This window comes from Artibeus jamaicensis, unplaced genomic scaffold (assembly GCF_021234435.1).
Source record: "Artibeus jamaicensis isolate MK-2021 breed Jamaican fruit bat unplaced genomic scaffold, CSHL_Jam_final scaffold_1019, whole genome shotgun sequence".
NCBI classification, from domain to species: Eukaryota; Metazoa; Chordata; class Mammalia; order Chiroptera; family Phyllostomidae; genus Artibeus; species Artibeus jamaicensis.
The window spans coordinates 27,924,027-27,930,026 of NW_026522025.1; positions in this window are offsets into that span (position 1 = coordinate 27,924,027).

The following is a 6,000-nucleotide window of genomic DNA, read 5'->3' on the forward strand; positions in this document are numbered from 1 at the left end:
CTCACTGATATGTGTGGAATGAATGAATTTCAATGACCCCCTATAACATTTTTAATTGATCTATATGAGGCAGGAATTTACAACATTTACTATAGAGTAAATGTTTCTGTAGATATGGTTTTGTTCTCTGGTCATCCTAAATCAGGGCTGGTGAACTATGGCCCGCAGGAAGAATCCAGCCTGTTTTTATATAGGGCTTGTGAGTTAAAAGTTTGTTTTATGTTTTAAATGTTTGAAAAAATCCAAAGAGGAGTAGTATTTAATGTAAAAATTATAAGGAATTAAAATTTCAGTGTCCATAAATAGTTTTCTTACATCACAGACATGTTCTTCATTTTTGTATCATCCATAGCTGATTTTTCCCTAAATAGCAGTTGCATAGTTATGATTAAGATTGTATGGCTCCCAAATCCTAGAACATTGACTATCTGTTTCTTTACGGAAACAAATTTACCAACATCTGCTTTGAATAAAACAAATAAAAGGAGAGCCTGGCTGGTGGAGCTCAGTGGATTGAGCACGGGCCTGCGAACCACACAATTGTGGTTCAATTCCCAGTCAGCACATGCCTGGGTTGCAGGCCAGTTCCCAGCAGGGGATGCACGAGAGGCAACCATACATTGATATTTCTCTCCTTCCCTTTCCCTCTAAAGATAAATAAATAAAATCTTTAAAAAAAACAAATAAATTAAGACACTGCATAGTTCAACTTGCTTTCTCTTTTGAAAGAATCAAGATAAATGGCCACATGCATATTTTAGTCCTCTATTTAACTATAAATTATATTTAGATAATTTACTATCAATCATGATTATAAAGTTATAAGCTCTAAGTTTTTTAAATCAAATCTTCTTATGAAAAAATTAACCAGTATTAATAAAACATATACATTACTTAATGTCAAATTAAATAATTTCTATTTAGATTTTTTGTTCCCACATGCCTTTATTTTTATATGCTTTAAAATGACTCCTATGTGTATATAACTGTGAGGTTATTTTTTGAGGGTAAAGAATTTAATACCTAAAATCTAAATTCAGAATTTTTAGAGGTATAATTATTCTACTAACTTCAGAACTACTGTTATCTTTTTATATATAGTCTTTTCCCCCTTTCAGTCTCAGCTCTCAAGCTTTAGGTCAGTACTTACCACAACTTGAAAAAGAAAAACACTCTGGATAATAATAATAATACTTTATATTTTGATAATATATTCTTTTTATTAAAAATATTTATATAGCTTATAGAAACGATGTATGTTAACTCAGTCTGTAAGTTCATGTGAAGTGAACTTAGTCTAAACTATCATGTAGGTTAGGGGATGGTGTGTTTCACTCCTGGAATTGGTATGAGGGAAGCAATGATACAAGTGAAGAAACTTTCAACCTTGTTTTTTTCTCTAGTTTATTAATTCCTGTACTAATCGCAAGGACCATTGATATGAATGGTTCTTTTTTTTAATTTAAAAGATTTTATTTATTTATCTTTAGAGAGGAAGGGAAGGAGAGAGGGAGAGAAACATCAATGTATGGTTGCCTTTCATGCATCCCCTGCTGGGAACTGGCCTGCAGGGAACCGGTCTGCAACCCTGGCATGTGCCATGACTGGGAATCAAACCACAATTGTCTGGTTCGCAGGCCTGCGCTCAGTCCACTGAGCTACACCAGCCAGGGCTTAGTTCTTGAATAGAAAAAGGAAGCCTGTTCTTTAATTTTAGTAGTTGAAAGAAACACCATAAGTAATTAGAATTTGATTTTTTAAACTTCAGTAAAAGAATTAATCAAATAACATGATATTTTAAACTATTTTTGTGTAGAGTAAGTAGACACATATCTATGGTTAAATGTCATATTTTTAAAATATTTCCAGGCATATGCAATTATTTCTCATTTGCTGAATGTGTCTCAAAATTATTCCCACTGTATATTTTTCTCCTTAATAGAAACTGTGCCAAACTGGGTAACAGGCTAAAACCCTCTAACAAAGAGAATCCAAAGTAGTGATTTAAAATGATAGAACTGACTGCTCCTCTTCAAGAATCCAGAGATTGGGACCCAAAGCTGATGAGACATGCTGCCATCCTCTATATATTCTCAGGGTTCAGAGAGAATTCTCAGGGTTCAGGGTACAATTGTTATCATTTTCCAATCAGAGAGAACAAAGAACCTGGCTCAATCCTTTATTTTCCTTCTTTAAATTGGAGAAGGCCTCAAATCGGTATAAGTATCATTTCTGCACTAATCCTATTACTTAGAACCTAGGCAGATGGCCATAGGAACTATAGACCATGTTGTCTATACCTGAGAAGATGTTTCCCCAAACTTAACTTAGTTCTATTCTCAAAAAAAGAAGAGGGTAAATGATTTAAAAAAATAACTAATAATCTCTGTTACAGAAATGATTCTACCCATTTAGTCTGTCTACTTAAATCAACATAAATGAACAAATATAGACTCTTCTTCTTTTTACCAAGAGAAAAGCTATATAGATACAAGTTTTATTAAGTTGATTTTCTAATATCAATATTTCTACAATAATGCACATAAACTACTGTATATTCCTGTACACTATTTCTATAAGCTGTTATTACATTACCATTCCTTAACTTGGAATTATTTTTCATGAAATTGATTAAATAGAGAACACTTCATACAAGAAGAGATCCATGATTTTAAGCCAACTCCCTGTTCATCCTTAGGTACACAAAAGGAAAATAAAGAGTTAGAAATTCTCAGTCAAAAAATATCTTAAAAAATAATATTATATAACCTGTAATAATATATTGCTAACCTGTAATATATACTATAATACATATCATAATAATTTATATGTGTAATAATTCCACACAGTTAATTTTACATTATCAATAACCAGCTTTATAATGTATTTGATTAAGGGGATGCAGGTTCAATGGAGGGTTAGTGACTGTTAATTCTATTTAGTTCATCCTCAAATGTTATTTAAAAATTGACTTGCAATATTTAAGAAACCTAAGATGCTGCATGCCTACTTAACACAAATTTTAGGAGGCATTTCAGTAATTTTTAAGGATAGACTAGTTACTGGAACTCATCAATTTCTAAAATTTTAATGATTTGCACTGACTCTGTCTCTTTCTTGGATGAGTTGTTCCTCTAGTAAGTGCCCTAATATTAGACTGTCTCTTGAATTTTTAAGCAGACCTGTTAAAAGAAAAGGCTTGAGTGAGAAAAATCATACAATTACAAAGCCATCCTTTCCACTAACTATTAAACTAACAATGTAAGCCTAATATTTAATGTTATTAACAATGCCTGGACTCAAAGTTTTGTGATTAAATGATGGCTACAAAAGAACTGCCATATTTAAAATATCATTTCTTTTCTTCTTTGGAAGAATGCATATCAAAGACTAGAATTAAAGCCCAAGAGAAACTTTTATTTAAGCATATTTGAGTTTCTCTTCAGTTCCATTTAACCCTCAGGTTTTTTCTTCCTTTTTGATACCATGTTGCCCTCTAGCCTGATGTGAAAAGAACAATGAAGCATCCATCAGTGTTCCCCAAAACTCTGTAAGTGACTCTTCTTGAGTCATTATCCTTCAGCTGTCATAAAGAGCATGAAAAATTTCCTTTTTACCTCTCCCACCAGGAATCCAGTGCAAAGCATTAAACTTCACATCTTGTAGGGCAGAAATCAAGGAACAGAGGGCCCATCTGTGTACATCTTGCATGTGAATGGAAAACATTATAACCATTATACAAGAGTGAGAATCCTTTATCTGGTGAAGGCTCTTCCCCGACCCTCCCCCTATGTAAATAACACCACAAAGATCTGAGACTTCCATTAAATGACTGCTTCCAGTCTGGCCTCTGGGCAACCTGGACAATTTTCAGGGACTTACTCAGTCCATGAATCTGCTTGCTGGGCTGGTGAAATCTTTGTACTTTAAAGTTTTCAGCTTTTCATCAAAAGAAGAAGAAAAGCAAAAAAATCCAAAGCATTAATTTAAATTTCAGGATTGAAGTTTTTATACTGATTTTCGATTTCTACCCTGCCTTTATAGTTGCGGAGTCAAAATCGTATTTTCATTTGTAGTTTCCCTGCTTCTTTGTCAACTCATTAGTCTGTGAATCCAGAGTAGACTTTTTTTAGGAGTCACGCTTCCAATGCCAGGAACATCAGTGATTCTATGAGGTAATAAACCGTTATCCAACACTGCATACTGCCTTCTAATAAGCTGGCACACTCCTAAGGAAATCCAGAGCTTTACTAGACACAATTGGCCTTAGATTCTTAGTACAGTATTTATTAGCATATGGAATCATTCATTACTTGATCAGAATCAGAAGGTTATGAATCCAAAACAAAAACTGAAGTAGGAACATGTATTTATTTTTAAAATTTATTTGTTTGCTTATCTTCTTTATTTTAACTGTGGACACTATTGCAGATGCCCCCATTTCCCCGACCTTTGTCAGCCTCCACTAGCCATCAATCCCCCCCTTATTTCTGGCCATCATCACCACCCTGTTGTCTGTGTCTATGCGTTATACATATATGTTTTTTTGGCTACTCTTTTCACCTTCTTTCATTCAGTGCCCCTTTTCTCTCCCCTCCGACATCCAAATATGTATTTTATCTGCTTACGAGCAAATGTGTATGCTTTATAGAGCACATATCTAGATATCTTCCTACTTTATTTTATGTTTTCCTCTCAGTTGCCTAATTAGTCAATTCCCATTCCTGACCTTTTCTCTTTTTCTCTCTTTACTTACTTTGTTATTTTTATTTCATAGATGAGTGAGGAGTGTGACAGAGTTTTGGAATGCTCATCTAGACTCTGCAAAAATCAAATTAGTATAATGAATAATGATGCTTTAGCCTTGGATAAATGTTTATTGAGCATCTACTAGACACCAAACACCCTATGCCCTACTAAGAATACACACAGTCATACTCTTATTGAACCATGGTCAAGACCAATATTTAATGAAATCATGGTATTAAAATCATTCATAAGACAATGAAGTTATAATTCAATATCCTCCTTTAATAATATGAGATACTTTTCGAATCAGCTGTTTTATTGATATACCTTACATAGTATCCTTTTATTTTCAATAACTACTCATGTGTTATTTATTTCTGTTAAGATTCGTATGTAGTATATCTAAAAACAAAGAAAGCAATTGTTCTGTATGGCATTCTGCAAAATCACTAGATGTAGAATTAGGTCATCTGGATTCATGACCCATAATTGCCATCTACTTCTATGTGACATTAGGTAAACAACTAACCTCCAGTTCTGGGGTTCCTTGTCTTTCAAATGAAGATCTATAATTTACCTCACAGTGTGGTTTTGAAGAATTAATGAGAACACATATGTTAGAACATTTTGCAAAGTGTAATGGGCTATTTGAATGTGAATTATTTTAAGTGTCTTAATTGTGAACATGTGAAATATTTCCAACATTTATGAGTAAAAGTGTTGACTTTTCTGAGATGAAGATGTGTTGTGAAGGGAGTATATAGCTTTGCCAGTTCTGTAACTGGAAATTTAGATTGTGAGCCAAGACTTCTGTCTGGGGGGATGACAAATGTGCCAAAAAGCAGGAATTGGCTAGAAAAGACAAAATATAGTGATGGTATTTTATTTTATTGTTGATAGAATGTCATTTTCATGAAAATTAAATTCATTCCTCTATATATTCTGTACTCTCATTAAGCTGGTACTTATAAAAGTCAGGTGGATTTAGAGGATCTCATTCCGTTGTTCAGGATCATGACACTTAAAGGGAACATGGGAGAGATGGAAAGATTTCTAAGGACAGACATAAATACAATTACAGTGTTTGGGCATGGGACTTGTGGGAAAAAGGTTCTGAGATTACTCAGTTTGCTAAGGGCAAGGCTAAATGTAGAAAAGTGGGGATGTGGATAAAAGAACATCTGTTTCCTATGTGTAAGAAAAATCAAAAAGGAACTGGGCTTAAGCTACAGGATAAAAATTTAAATTAGC